Here is a 15,198-nt window from a genome sequence, read left to right as displayed (position 1 = left end):
GTAAATATTGTACAGACGAAGAATAGCTTCCTAAAATAGTTTCTTGTATCTCTATATCTTGTACACTGTTTTATGGAATTGATAATGAAAAAAGGGTTACGTTTGACATGGTATCAAAGCATGATCTTGGGTTCCTTTTTTTTTATTAGGCAAGGGTCAAGTTTTTTGCTCGGCCTCCATGGCTAACTCCATTAAAACCATCCTTGATAATTTAACATCAAAGATGATGGAGGTTTTGTCAAGGGTCCAGACCTCTTCCGCTCCCATCACTAATTCCCCGATGGTTCCACTCAGCATCAAGTTGGATGGTTACAACTATGGATTATGGTCCCAGGAAAGACAAACTGGGATACATCAATGAAGACTACCCCTAACTACCAGAAACCGACCTCTCATTTCATAAATGGCGCATTGAGAATGCCATGGTGAAACACTGGTTGATCAACTCCATGGACCATTCTTTGGTCGTGAACTTTATTCGCTACCCAACGGCTAAGCAGGTATGGGATTCTACTGCCACAACATACTTTGATGGAATTGACACCTCATAGGTATACGAGCTCAGACGTCGTGTATCTCGAATGAAACAAGCAGGTGGATCTATAGAAAAATACTATAACAATCTACAGGGTTTGTGGCGAGAGATCGATTTTCGTCGACTGAATTCGATGGCACGTGCAATTGACATACAAAACTACCACTCCATGTTACAGGAGGAATGAGTATACACTTTTCTTAACAGACTAGATGATCGATTGGATCATGTTTGGAGCGATGTTCTTCGCCTGAAACCTTTCCCTTCAATTGAGCAGGCATATGCTCACATTCGAATGGAAGATTTCCGACAATCTATGATGGTATCGGGAGCGGAAGCAGTGGCTAGTGGTGCTGTTATGGCCATCAAAGGAGTGAAATTTGGCTACTCACAAACTTTGCTAAAGTTTGGATCTTCCTCACGATCCAAAGGTCACTCAGATGGGAATAAGTGCACTCATTGTGGGATTACAAAACATACTCAGGAAACCTGTTTCAAATTGCATGGCTACCCAGATTGGTGGCACGAATTACAAGCCCGAAAGAAATGAGATGCTTTTGTAACTGAAGATGTCCCTGGTAGAGCAGCGGTGGCCACAACTGAATCTCAACTATCCCTTATCCCATGGCTGAACCTGCTACCTCAACCCTAGATCAAGGTAATTGTGGTCAAGTTTTTTACAGCTCTACTACTCGGAATGATGGTGCTTGGATTATCGATTTTGGAGCGACAAATCATATGACATTTGATCCAAATGACTTCTCCAACACAACTCAGCCAAGGAGGACTTGCATTGCCAATGCCAATGGGGCAACTTACCCAATCATAGGGGTTGGAACTATGCCCCTATATCTCTCTCTCTCTCTTTAGCTTACACACTTTTTGTTCCATCTCTCTTTAACAAGTTGATGTCTGTGAGCCAAGTTACTAAAGAGCTTAATTGTGTTGTATTGATATACTCTACATTTTATCTTCTTCAGGATGTTCTCAGCAAGGAGATTATTAGGCATGGTACTAAGAGGGGGGGATTGTACTACTTGGATGACTTAAGCCTAGGCAAAGCAAATCACACACACCATCAAACCAATAGCCACGAACAACAAATTTGGTTGTGGCATAGGCGGTTGGGGTGCTCATCATTTGGCTATCTCCTGCATCTACTCCCATATTTATTTTCCCATTTGCAGAATGTGGACTTTACATGTGATACATGTATTAAGGCTAAAAGCCAACGAGTTTCTTATCCAGTTAGCTTGAATAAAACTAATACTCCATTTACATTGATACACTCCGATGTGTGGGGACCGTCCTTGATAACTACTTCCTCTGGTCACCATTGGTTTGTTATTTTTGTCTATGATTGTACTCGAATGACAAGGCTCTATCAGCTAAAAACCAAAGACGAAGTTTTCACCATTTTTCAAGCATTTCATGCCATGGTTCAGACTCAATTCTCTTCCAAGATAAAAATTCTTCATTCCGATAATGGTGGCGAATTCATCAACCAAAGATTTTAGGCCTATTTCCAACAACATGACCTCCTCCATGAGAACTCATGCTACACCACAACAAAATGGTGTTGCCGAGAGGAAAAATCGACATATTTTGGAAACATCCCGTGCCCTACTCCTTGGAGCAATGGTGCCGAGTTGCCATTGGGGGGATGTTGTGGCTACTGCCATGTACTTAATCAACCGTATGCCATATAAGATTTTACACTTTAAAACCCCCTTACAAATCCTTTCTACTCATATATCCCTCTCTTCAATATCGATGTTTCCTTCTAGAATTTTCGGGTGTGTTGCTTTTGTCCACCTCCACAAGAATCAACGTACCAAACTAGACCCATGTGTCGTTCGATGCTTATTTTTGGGATATGGTTTACATAAAAAAGGTTTCTAGTGCTATGACCCCACTACCAACCGAACCTATATTACCATGAATGTTACACTTCTTAAGTGTAATAATTTTTATCATTCACTGGTACCCAATTCTTCCCTTCAGGGGGAGACTCAAGTAGGAGAGTCAAATTGGTTGATGGCCCCCGTGAGTGAGCATGAAACTGGAAATAAAGAGGTTGACCTGCATGAGATACTACCAGAGATTGAACATGTCGAATTGCAAAATGAAGAACCTGGAGATGAAGAAGCTGATAATGAAGAACCAAAAAATACAAAGTACTCTCAGTCCCCTCACTCCTCGGTACATGAAGACTTCCTGAGAATGTCCTTGAGGTAAGTACTCCTACTACTTCTACTACACCGTTACATGCTAATATCTTGGATTCTTCTACTGGTTATGGGTTTCCTTTTAGACACAATCGCGGGAAACCATCGAACAAATACAACCCAAATGAAGAAGAAAGAAAGTCCAAGTACCCAATTTCAAATTAAGTATCTGCTCAAGGTCTGTCCAAGCTGCTCAAGACTTTCACTCAAATACTATGCTCCTGCCATATTCCCAATAGTGTTGAGGAGGCGTTATCTGATCCAGAGTGGGCGTAAGCAATGTAAGAAGAACTAGAAGCCTTAAAGAAAAATAATACCTGGAAGTTGGTCCCATTACCGAAAGGAAAAAAATCAATGTTTTAAAAACCGGACTGGTCCGATCGCCGGCCGGTCACCGTTCCGGTCCGGTCATTTGGACCAGATGGGGATCAAACCGAGGTTGGACCGCTTGAATCTGTCGGTTCAATTGATTTTAATTTTTTTTAAAAAAAAAAAACAACATCAAAACGACGCCGTTTTGGAGTCCTATATAACAAAATGAAAATCTCTAAATCTCCAAGTTGCAACCTCCAAACTTCAACCCTTCCTCCTCCGCCCGCCGTCGACGCGTCCCTACCGCGACACCAAGACAGATCCCGTTGACGGCCTGCAACACTCACACAGGTCCCACTAGTGGCCCACGACACCCACACAGGTATTGCCAGCGTTGGAAAGCTCCCCCCCTCCCCCCCTCCCCCCTCTCCTAGCTGGTAGCCCGCCCCGGCATTGGAGTTTGCACAATGAGTTTTCCCTTTGGCCTCCTTGGCTTTTATACCCAAAGCCACCTTCAATTCATCCACAATCACTTTCCTTCACTATTCCAAGTCTAGCCATGTGCCTTTGCATGGTTAATTAGCCTTAAACCTCTTACTAAATAATGCATTGATAAGTAAAAATAGGTGTGTGTGTGTGTGTCTATAATTTTAATTTATGTTCTTAAAGACTCTGTGTGAAGCTAAAATGAAATCATGGAGTGACTAGCTAGGAGTTTGAGGGGTGCTGAATTATATGGCTTTGATTTTGTCTTAAAGTGGAAAGCATATGTACATTTGTTAAAGTGGGTTGAAATTGAATGAGTGGAATGTTGAACAGAGGAATGGTGGGGGTGGTTGAGACCTGAGCCAGGAAGAAATAAAGAGGAGTCGCCATCCAAATGTTAGAAAGCATAGGAGTATAGGACAATTGAATGGTGAGATTCATCCATTCATAGTGGCATGTGATTTCACTACTGTTTCAGAATTTAATGAATGCCCAGGCACGTGATTCTCATGGTTTGCTCCTTGAACCCCATCAATATATCTCTACAAAATTACTTTAGAATTTAGATAAATTTATAATTGGATCAAAACATGCTTGTTATAATGACCATTATTCCTTTAGATAAATTTACCCATTGATATGTGATTGTTATAAATTATTGATGACTTGATTATAAATCATTAAATTGTTGATGACTTCCATTCTCTACGTTAATGTGAGATTTTTGTTTCTAATTTGATAGAGAAATAAAAAATTGAATCAAACTTGACTCCATCATCTGGTCAAGATTCAACTACCAATTCTCAATCAACTAGAAGTGAGATCAATCCTGTATGGGAGCATGTTTTTTAAGAAAGATATGCAAATGGAAGGAAAGTTCTTATTTGTTTGTATTGTAAAAAGATTACAAAAGGTGGGGGTATTCATAGAATGAAACAACATCTTGCTGGAGTGAAAGGAGATATTGGTCCATGTAAATCGGTTCCTTCTGATGTAAGATTTCGAATGGAAAATTCTTTGCAAGAGTTTGTGAATTCTAAGAAAGCAACCTAAGAAGTATATGAATGTAGAAATCTTTGTGGTCCTAATGTGTCACAATTTGAAGGGGATATGGCAGAAGGTGAAGAAGAGGTTCAAGAAATGCAAAGTCCTATGGCAGATAATAGTGGAAAAAGGAAAAAATCAACAGTGGATAAGTATTTTGCACCAAGAAATGCTCAAGGAGCTCAACCTTCCATGAGGAGCGTACTAGCTGGGTAAGAAGCTATTTGGAGAGCGGATATGACGGTTGTGAGATTCTTTTATGATGCATGCATTCCTATTAATGCAGTGAATTCCTTATACTTCAAGCCAATGTTGGATGCTATATCTGTAATTGGTCCTGGATATAAGGGTCCAAATTACCATCAACTACGGGTTAATCTTTTAAAGGATGCCAAGAAGGAAGTTCAGTTACTTGTGGACTCTTATTGTGCAATTTGGGCAAAAGTTGGGTGTACAATAATGGGTGATGGTTGGACAGATAATAGACAAAGAACACTCATCAAATTCCTTGTGTATTGTCCTGAAGGAATATCGTTTGTGAAATCCGTGATGCTTCGAACATTGTCAAGGATGCAAATAATTTGTTTCAATTATTTGATGAGGTGATTGAATGGGTTGGTCCACTCAATGTAGTTCATATAGTCACTGATAATGCAGCAAATTATGTGGTCGCGGGGAGATTGATTTCTCAGAAGCATAAACACATTAATTGGTCACCTTGTGTAGCTCATTGTCTTAATTTGATCTTTAAAGATATTGGTAAGATGGACTATGTTGTTGAACTTGTAAGACGTGCATCAAAGGTGACAATTTTTGTTTATAATCATGTTGTTTTGTTAAGTTGGTTGAGAAAAAGAAAAGGATGGATAGAGATTTTGCGACCTGATGCAACTCGTTTTGCTACTACATTCATTGCACTCAAGAGTCTTTATGATCATAAACATGACTTGCAAGCTTTGGTGACTAGTAAGTTTTTTGTAGACTCTAGATATTCAAAGGATTATAAAAGCAAAGTTGCAGTTTCCATCATCTTGGATAATAGACTTTGGAATGATTGTTTGACTGTTGTGAATCTTATGTCCCCACTAATGCGCTTATTACGTATTGTTGATTGTGACGAGAGGCCTTCGATTGGATATGTGTATGAAGGCATGTATAGGGTTTGTTTGGGTATCAAGAAGTTGTTTAACTACAATGAAAGACTATACAAGCCTTATACAGAGATCATAAAGCAACGTTGGGATCAACAACTAAAGAAAAGCATTCATTCAGCAGCTTATTGGTTGAATCCATGTTTCCAATATGATCAAGAAAACTTTTGTAATAAGCCAAATGTTATTAGAGGTGTCATAGATGTTATTGATCAGAAAGTTCTAAAAGGCAAGCTTGAAACAATGAATGAAATGAAGTTATTTCGTGATCGATTGGGAAGTATTGGAAGAAAACTTGCTTACTCTGCACGTGAAGTACTTCAACTTGGTAAAATATTATTTTCATTTATTAGTATGTTTATTCTTTTTTATTAGTTACCTACTTACTATTTAATATTTTAAACTTGCTAATGTGTTTTATTTTTTTTTTTCTTATTTTTAATGTGAAATGGTAACTAGATGAATGGTGGAGGCTACATGGATACAATGCACCACATTTGCAAAAGTTAGCCATTCTAATATTGAGCCAAACCGCATCGTCTTCTGGATGTGAGAGGAATTGGAGTGTCTTTGAACGTATACATACCAAAAGAAGGAATAGATTGGAACATCAAAGGCTTAATGATCTTGTATACATTCATTACAATTTGCGCCTAAAAAATTAGTATAAATGATTTCTTAGTTGTTTTGAATTTAAATTCTTCTATTCACAATTATGAATAATTATATGTTTTTTTTAGATTCTATAACAAGAAAAGAATCTATGATCCCATTGACTATGCATGCATTGATGAGACCGATTTTTGGGTAGTTGATGAAGATCAGCCAGCAGAGTTAGATCTTGAAGAATTGGAAAACCTTCTATATGAAGAAGAGTAAATTCCAATAAATGAAGTGGAAGGTTTAAGTTCTCACATTGGTTAGTAAAATATTTAAACTTATAAAAGTTCAATAATTATATTTTTTTTCTTCAAAAATGATTTCTTGTTGATATATATTCAATATTTTTGTAGATGATGAGATGGTGGTGACGTGGCTATAGAAGGGCTTGATGTGGAGAACTTTGGTTTTCCAGATCCTTATGTTCAATCTCCATATTCCAATTTCCAAAATGAATGAAGACATGAATTTTATATTTATTAGTATGCAAAAAACTTCATGAATATTCAAACATTGACATGTTATATTTTTATTTTGAGTAATTATTTAAGTGTTGTGGACCTATGGTTGACATTTGTATTATCTATTATGGACAATGTGTTAAGTTAACAACTTTTTTGATAATTTGGTTATTATAGGATAGTAATGGTTTGATTATTTGATAAATATTGAGTTTATTGACATTATGAATGTATAACATCTTATATTGTGTTATAGATATCATATATGATAATTGATGACTTCTACAGGTAAAAATGTTTGTGACAAAACTCAACAAACAAAGTAGATGCTGTCAAAATTTTACATAGAATTTATTAATTTTTTAATTTTTTTATAATATATAAAATAATAAAATATATATTTATGACGTTACCGGTTCGATAGCGGTTCGACCGTTGGTCCGACCAATGAACTGTGAACCGATAACTTTTCCGGTTCAATGACCGGTCCAGTTCTGAAAACATTGAAAAAAATAGTGGGATGCAAATGAGTTTTTTTCTATAAAATACAATACAAGGCTGATGGATCAATTGACTGATACAAGGCAAGACTTGTGGCAAAGGGTTTACCCAAACGCATGGCATAGACTACTCAAAAACTTTCTCACCAATAGCTAAACTGAATACCGTTAGAGTCTTACTATCTTTTGCAGCAAATCTGGACTGACCACTACATCAACTCGACCTGAAGAATGCTTTCCTTCACGACAACCTTGACGAGGAGGTATACATGGATATTCTGCCAAGATATACAAGATCGATTGAGACCAAAATTGTTTGTAAATTGGTGAGGGCTTTATATGGGCTAAAACAGTCACCGCGAGCATGGTTTGGCCAATTTAGTTCAACTATGAGGAAGTATGGCTATCACCAAAGTAACCCTGACCATACTCTCTTCTTGAAACACCGACAAAGCAAAGTGACAACATTAATAGTCTATGTGGATGATATGATAATTACCGGGGATGACGCTAAGGAGATCTCGAAGCTACAAGAACTATTGTCTACTGAATTTGAAATGAATAACTTGGGAGGGCTTAAGTATTTTCTAGGAATAGAGGTGGCAAGGTCAAAAAATGGCATGTTCCTTTCTCAATAGAAATATGTACTAGACTTATTGACGGAAGTGAGATTACTAGAGCGTAAACCTGTGGATACGCTGATTGTGCAAAACCATAGGCTTGGAGAATATTCAGATCAGGTGTCAGCCGATAAGGTGAGGTATCAAAGGTTAGTGGGGAAACTCATTTACTTATCTCACACTCGTCCAGACATTGCTTACTCCGTAAGTGTGGTAAGCCAATTTATGCATAATCCGAGTGAAGACTATATGGGTGTCATAATTCGAATTCTCCGATATCTAAAGTCATCACCAGGAAAAGGATTAATGTTCTCAGAGAACGTCCATATGAATATTGAAGGATACACGAATGCAGACTGGGTTAGGAATATATTGGATAGAAATTCTACCTCAGGCTACTTTACATTCATGGGAGGAAACTTAGTCACATGGAGGAGTAAAAAGCAGAAGGTAGTGGCATTGTCCAGTGCTGAAGTTGAGTTCTGAGACATGGCGAAAGGATTGTGTGAGCTTCTTTGGCTTAGAAGTTTGTTAATAGAGGTCGGTTTTCCTCCTAGTTCTATAATGAATTTATTGTGTGATAACAAGGCTGCCATCGACATATCTCACAACCCAATTCAACACAACCATACCAAGCATGTGGGGGTAGACCGACATTTCATCAAACAGAACTTGGAAGAGAAGATTATTTAGTTCCCTTTCGTTAAATCTAAAGACCGGTTGGTTGACATTCTTACCAAGGTAGTTTCCAATAGAAACTTTAATGACTCACTTGACAAGTTAAGTGTTAGAGATATTTACACACCAACTTGAGGGGAAGTGTTGGCGTGAGTCCCACAATTAGCCAGTTATGGAAATCTTACATTTAGGAATCCCTTCACTCAAGGGTTAAACATGATTGTAGCCGTAAATATTGTACGGACGAAGAATAGCTTCCTAAAATAGTTTTTTGTATCTCTATATCTAATACTCTGTTTTATGGAATTGATAATGAAAAAAAGGTTACATTTGACACAATTATGCACTTTTTTTTTTTTTTTTTTTTTTTTTTTTTTTTTATAGCATAGAGCTATATAGCACAATTCTCATGTGTGCCTTGAATATTAAGCAAACAAGAGCTCTCTAGCACACCTCTTAAGTGTGGTGGACCAAATTGTGCACTTCACTTAGGCAACTCAAATTGCTCGCCCCTTAAGTGTGCTAAGCCAAGAAGTTGTGCATCTCTTTGCCTAAGCCAACACGATGCTCACCAGCATACCTCATTAGGACTTGAAATGTGCAGTTCTCCTTTCAATACTAAAGTGTACCCTTAGATGTCATCTAAAACTATACATCGCTCATACCTTTGCAAGAGTTGCACACTCAATAATTTTTCTATCAATTGGTGTAACCACCAATGTAACGTAGTTGTTCATGCCTTAAAGTCTTCAACTATACTACTAAAACACACTCTATGCTAATTATATAGAAAAAGAGTTGCAACCACCAAGCCAAGCTTACACATCAAGAATAATGACCATTTAACTTCACTAACACAAGACCTAATCCTCAACATGGGTAAAAGGCAAATCCAGACAAAGTGGAGTTGGAGTAGTTGGAACATGAGGAAGACTTTTTGCCCATAACAAAGAAAACTGTGAATATACAATCAAAAGGAAATTATAGAGATAGAAATAGTTATATAATTTTTCTTTCCTTTAGGAGTGGGAATATGAGTATGAGTAACTAAATGTAGTTTCAATTTTGAGTTTATGGTTGCAATATTTTCTTTTCTTTGTAACCTTTCTATGATTTCTAATTTAATGAATTTTCCAATCGTTTCAATTAATCTTACTTTTTAGTTTTTTTAGTTTTTCCTTAATTTTCAGTATGGATAATCTTTAACACTCCAATTAGGGAAAATAGTTAAAGGCTCCCATATCTCAGTTTAGCTTTCCATTGGTTTATATAAGCATGGTTCCAAAGAATATGATCTTTATCAGTGGTTAAAATGACTAAAATGAGTAACCATGGGGAGAAAAGTGTATGTTGCATTAGTTGTGAGGGCCACAAGTCACGTAACCTTGGGAACAGGCTTAAGTAGTGTTTAATAATTCTTTAAACTAAGAACAAGCCTATTGACATAAAATGAAACTCATCTAAATCATCTGGTTGTAAGGATCCAAAAGATGTGATTAGAGGAATATCAACCTTATTGAGGTGGTTCTTGTTCATTTCAAGTAAGAACCTTTTTTGATATAAACTCTTGGCTTGATCCTCCATAAAAAAACATAGGTTTAAAGCCTTGTTAGTGGCCTATAATTGAGAGAGGTGATCTTAGTGAATCTCTACTCCTAGGGTTTGTTTTTCTTTAATTTTTCTTTTCTTGAAGTTTTTATCTCTTCTTTTATAAGATTACTTGTTTGGGCTTCTAACCAACATTCACACCCCAAAATCTACTATCTCAATTCTTACCAATTTAAAATTGAGACATAAAAATAATATATATATATATATATATATATTCATAAAAAGAACACATAAAGATTGGATAAGGAAAAAGTGGATAACAGGATTGAAAAATGAGTATGACTAATGTGTTATAGTAATATCATACCCATCATCAGTATCATTAGGGCCCTCATAATTTTGATAAAGTAAGAGATTATTTAAATCAACCATGACATGTAAGGTAATTGAATTTATCGACTATTAGAATGAATTTGGAGTGTTGTTTGTGAATTGGATTGCATTGAGTTAATAAACAATAAGCTCTAAAGTTTATAGTAGTGATTTGAGACATGACTGTGTTTTTCACATATTTGACAACACTAAGTGGATTGGAATAGAAGCTTCATTGATTAATTTTTTATTAGACATGTGGATGAAAGTTTTTGTTGGTCTGCTCAGGAAGTCTTCTATTATTGAACAACTTTGTAGTTGGCCTTGTGAGTTGCGGTGTTCTAGATATCATTCTTCTTTCCATTATTGAACAACCAAGTATTATTTCACTTGAACATCTTCTTCATTGATAAAATATTCATAATCAATAAGAATTTCATAGAATTCTTCAAAAGAGATGGTGTCATAACAAGTGCAAATAGTGACAATGATCCTTAAATTCTCAACTCAAACCTTTCATCGCTTAGGTGATAAGATTTTCTTCTAAAATATGAGTGTTTCTACATGCTAATTTATTTTTTATCATCTTAAGACCATTTATATAGTCTGCCATTGGTTTAAAGCCTTTAGGAAGATCAAATTTATCTTATAGGTAAAAGTCTTAAAAAAGGAAATTTACTTACATATAATTTAGCTAGTTTTATCTGAGCTTCACTTACAGTTTTGAATGTAGCAATCAAAGGAATTATAGATTCTAACATAGAAGCCAAAAGAGTGGAGAAGACATTGATATGGATGATGTCAAAGATTATAAGGTTGAACTTTGGCTAAAGTCAAACGTGGTAAAGTCTCATTAATATAACCAATATTGGGCTTTCTAGGAGGGATGGTTCTTTCAAGTGAGTGATTGGAGCCAAAATGACACATATATGATATTATTTATGTAATATAAAAAGTTCAAATCATCAAACTTAACTCAAATTGATGCTAAGATCCTAATTATAGATTTAATTTATATTTTGAGCCTAATTTCAGATTTAAGGGATGAAAAGAATGCTAAATGCAAAAGTCTTTCTCAACCAAGGAAGTAGAAGGGGGTTAAATACGCATAAATGAGAGACTCTAGACTTGTGAGCCATGAAGAGTCCAAGAAAGATTAAAATGAGTGAGTCATGAATATGAAATACTAGCAATGAATGTTATGGAGTTAGATAGATGACAAGCAACCATGAGGAAGGGGGTTGGAAACAAATGCAATTAAGCTTAAAATGGAATTTGGAACTCAAACTTGGTAGCAACACATACCTTGAATTTTAGAGTTTTTTTTTTATCATTATTCTCTAAAAATAGTTTTCAAAACCCATGTGAAATGGAGAATAGTTTTTAGAGAACAAGTAGAAATTGTTTTCACTAGTTTTTAAAAACAAAAGGAAAATATAGAGAAATAAGAAACAAAAAAAAAAAAAAAACTAGAGAAACCTAAGAAAGTAGAACATGATATTTTTCCTTTTTCATTCTCTTTTCATCACCCAATACAAATACAAAAAATCTTCAAACATGATATTTCTTTAAATTATGTGTTTTTTTTTTTAATTTCTTTTAACTTATCTAAATTTTTTTATTAAACAATTAAATTTTTGTCAACCCATCAATTCTCTTAATTAAGTTTTGATGATAACAAAATATGATTAAGTAAACTAATTGTTTTAAATCAAGTCAAGTTTCAGGTTTTAACAAGAAAATCAAAAGACTTGGAATGTGAAGGTTTGGATACATGAAGACCCATCAAGACTAGGATAATTCTTGTAAGATGAATCCTTTGGGTGCACTTAGGTTCTAAATGATTTTCATGCATTCCTTTATACTTGGTTTTCATAAAATTGAGCTTTAACGTTTACATTTTATCTAAAATTGAGTAAATATACAAAAACATTATGTAAAACAATTTCAAATTAAGTTGCAAAGGTCTTTATAGATGTTGTCTAAGTGTTAGAAAGTTTTTGAGATGAAAAAGGAAGGTTTTAAGCCAAAACAAGTCCAATCGATCTAGGAGGATAGGAATTGACTCAATTGGTTAGAAACTAGCTCCATCGATTACCTTTTCCTGATCAAGGCCCGATCCCAACTTCAAGAAATTTTCTTTTTCTTAGAGAGAGTTTGCATTCCCAATTAAGGCTTCATCATTCCCGGTCAAAGTCTAATTGAGGATTAGTCAAACCTCAAGGGGAACCAATAGTCACTTATTGTGCACTTAATGCCCAATAGTTAGTTAATCGGTTGAATTGGAGCTCAACTAGTCGAGGCCTTTTTCTACTGTATGAGGTGTCTGAGGTTAGTTTCCTATGAATTGAGACACATGTTCATTTATTGATAAGAGAATATTGGAATTGAATTTTTGACCTATTCATTTGTCTCTTTTCAAAGCTCGCAAACCTCTAGCGCATTAGTTACTCACTTGCAAATCATCCTTAGTGCACTTATTTGTGTTCATCCTAGTTTCCTTTGTATTTGGTCATTTATTAAACTAGGTTGAGTGAGATCAAACTTTCATTATTTGAGATAAGTTGAGTATATCAAGCTTCAAGTTGGTATTTAACTTGAAGAAACTTGTACGTGCTCATTGGAGCCGATGATTCCCACGTGTAGAAAAACTTGAAGGCTTGTTTAGCAAGCCTTGAACTAATGAAACCCTTACTCGAAAAAAAAAGGTTTAAGAGAGTGGACATAGGTGGTAATTGTCGAACTACTATAAAATAGTGTTTTCTTCTCTTTATCCTATCTCTTTACATTTATTGTATTGTTTATTGCTTAATTAAGTTGGTTTTCAAAAAAGTTTTGAAAACCTAATTCACCTTCTTCCCCATCTTAGGTGTTTTGTTTAAATTAATTAACCTTGTTTCACAATTTCAATCAAAACAACATTTAATACAAAAAAAATTTAAATTTTCAAAATAATTTAAAACTCGAAAATCGATTCAACTAGTGTTAGAAAGTCATAAAACCCAAAACTAATCAAATTAATGCTAAAAGTTACTGACCTAAATTCATTTTAAATGATTTTGCTAGTTTTCATTTATATATATATTTTTAAAAATTTTCACTTAATAAATATAATTCAAATTAAGCAAAAACTAATGCATTGGATTCATCAATGAGTATAGTAATTTTTAAAAATAATTTAAACTTAAATGGTGACCCAATAAATACCATAATTTATATATAAAAAATGATCTAGAATGAGTTCATTGTTATTTATTTATTTATTTATTATTATTTTTTTTTTACAAAGAACCATATTTTTCTAATTTTTTTCACTAAAAATGAATTTCAAAACAAGGCATACTTTGCATTGAATTTATTAATGAGTTCAATAATTTTTAAAAATAATTTAGAATTCAAAAAATATATATAATCATTGCAAAAAATAATAAACCAAAATTAATACATTATAAATCAAAACTTCACTATTTCTCCTACACATGACCATATTTTCAAGTAAATAAATTCTAATTAAGTAAAACATAATTAATGCTTTAAATTCTTTAACAAATCTTCTAATTTTTAAGAATAATTTAAATATCATAATACTCTATTTGTGATTAAATACTAAATATATGCACGTAATGGAAAAACGTGACTCGTTTATACTTAAAATAAAAAATAAAAAATTATTTATTTTAAAATTCATTTAAAGTAAAATAATATTAACAATCATTAATCGTAAATTATTATTATTATTATTATTTATTTTTAACAAAATAAATCAATTATACTTTATGAAGATGGTAACATCTATGTTTTTATAATATTTATAAAAAAAATATAATTTAAGATTTTATTATAATATTACTATTCATATTTTATTAAAAACTATTCATTTTTTTTTAAATTTCCATTTTTATAAAATTATTTTTATTTTTAATAAGACTTGAATCAAATTTAGTTTATATTATATAAATTTAATTTATATTTTTTTTACAAAATCAAAATAAAAAAGTTATTTTTCAAAACAAATTGTCAAAATAAGTTTTTAGTTTTTTATTTTTCAAAAAATATTTTTTTTTTAAAAATGTATCAAAAGAATCAAAATACCTCTTATTAGAGATCAATTAAAATTTCACTAATAAGTAGGATTTTATTTTCATTAAAAATCATATTTTTGTTCATTTTCATTGTCATTAGAGTTATCTAAACATGATGAATGAGAAAATAAGTAAGATCTATTCTAATGTTTTTTTGTCTTTAACTTTACCTTGGAGTTTGATGCAACATATATATGATTAGGTACTTTAAACTGATTTGACATCTTGTCTGGGTGGTGTAGTTGGTTATCACGCTAGTCTCACACACTAGAGGTCCCCGGTTCGAACCCGGGCTCAGACATTATGATTTTTCATAATTACATTCTAACTTACTATAAACATTGGTTTATACTTGATATTCTTTTTTACTCTTATACTTCGTAATTATTTTTAGTGTTTTTTTATTTATTTTGAAAATGATAGTTTATGCTTGATATTCTTTTTCTTTCATTTTTTTTCCCTTTGTTGTGATTTTTTCCCCCAAATTGCTACTTTTTTTGTTTACATGGCTTACAATT

At 33.7% G+C, this 15,198-nt stretch overlaps 1 non-coding gene across 1 annotated transcript; it reads left to right on the top strand.

Moving 5' to 3' along the window:
- The first annotated feature begins 14,907 nt into the window (after positions 1-14,907).
- Positions 14,908-14,981, top strand: TRNAV-CAC. Its single transcript has one exon. It is a non-coding gene; the product is annotated as a tRNA-Val (tRNA).
- The last annotated feature ends 217 nt before the right edge of the window (positions 14,982-15,198 follow it).

This window comes from Vitis riparia, chromosome 8 (assembly GCF_004353265.1).
Source record: "Vitis riparia cultivar Riparia Gloire de Montpellier isolate 1030 chromosome 8, EGFV_Vit.rip_1.0, whole genome shotgun sequence".
NCBI classification, from domain to species: Eukaryota; Viridiplantae; Streptophyta; class Magnoliopsida; order Vitales; family Vitaceae; genus Vitis; species Vitis riparia.
This window is presented reverse-complemented; position numbering and strand designations above follow the sequence as displayed.